Here is a 1,639-nt window from a genome sequence, read left to right on the forward strand (position 1 = left end):
AATAACTCTGAAATATATATATTTTTTCAGCTGAGAAAGTTAACTGGGACAAGAAAATAATTAAGACACCTGCTTTCTTGAGTCAAGGCAATTCAAAATAAACTATCAGTTAAGGTAAGTCAAAAAGGAAGGATTTTAAAGCAGGAAGAAAGTCTAGAAGTCCGAAGAGAAAAAGGGATGGCTTGGTCAATAATAATGATTTTATTATTATTATTATTATTTTTGTCTCTGAAAAAGCAAGAAGAGGTCTTAAAGAGAAGCCGAGAAAGAATAATTTCTAGTAGAAAAGTCTTACTGAGATAAGATGTGATGGCATTTTGAACAAGAAACAGGTAAAGTGAGGCAGAAAGAGTAGTAATCCAGTGCCAGGAATTATGAATAAGAGTGGAGGGAACAGTTTCTCCTTGAGTGGACACTTGTCTGCCTGCTCAGATTTTATCTGTTGGAGAGGGGGTTAGTCACTCTGAGGTTAGTAATGAAAACACAGAACTACAAGAGAAAATTACTTAGAAACAGAGAAAGATGGTGATATGACATTGGTCAAAATGTCATTATGTCCAAAGGATTAGATGGAAATCTGAAGGAAAATGCCATAGCAGCTTTTGAAATAACTCCCGATAGGGATGCAGAGACAGGGAAGATTTATTTCCCTACAGAGCACCAATAATGTGGTTTACACTTTTGTTTAAGAATAAAGAACTACTTAAAACAGTGAAAAAACAAACAAACAAACAAAAAAAACCAAAACCAACTTATTTTACTTTATTACGTGGAATTTCTCTGAAAAGTCCCATGACATTATTCATGTTTCCTGATATGTTGAGCTTCACAAGATTCCTGGAATCAATTTTTCTTTAATATTCATCCCTGCACCTTTGAAGAAAAAAGCATCTTTAATGTTTGTTCTCAAAAACTATGATGAATTGTAGTTAGGCACCCTGAAAATGTGTTTGCAACTGCACAGGGCAACTAAGATAAGATTAGATACAGTTCCTTTATATCATTTTTTTCTCCATAAAACACATCCCATCCTCCCACTGAGCCTGAAGAATAGATAGAACCTTTTTAAACATTGTCAAGTAGACAGCTTGTCATTCCATGTTAGCTGACTCATTAAGATTTCTATATCAGTAATCATCTAAGTTGATGGAGGGCCATTGAGACATTAAGATAATCTCATTCTAATGTCTGCAAATACAAGTTCAGTTTTTAAAGTTTTAATACGGTTTGCTTTTATTGGGTAATTTTTTACATTTGAACGTGATCATGAAATGTTATTTCACGAATGGCAAAACAGTCTGAGATTAAATTATTGAACAGGAACTATTACATCTCTGTACTTGTTTTTTTTTGCTGTTGGCAATACTGTTTGAGTGGATCTGAGCCTTTCTTTGGGTGCTGGATTCCTAACCTGTCTGACAAACTTTATTAGTTTACATTTCTCAGCACTGGGTAATGATGATCTGAAAAGGAGGGCACTCTTGTGACAAAGATGTGCTTATAACTGGTCTGTGATATAGACTGTCTGTCAGTCATTGGATAAATTACTTAATTTGTCTGAGTCTTGATTTATTAGAAGAAATAGAGAGACATTATTACTCTATTTCCATTGTGATTTTTATATTTCATTTATAGCATC

This window comes from Anser anser, assembly GCF_964211835.1.
Source record: "Anser anser genome assembly, chromosome: 6".
Classification (NCBI taxonomy): Eukaryota; Metazoa; Chordata; class Aves; order Anseriformes; family Anatidae; genus Anser; species Anser anser.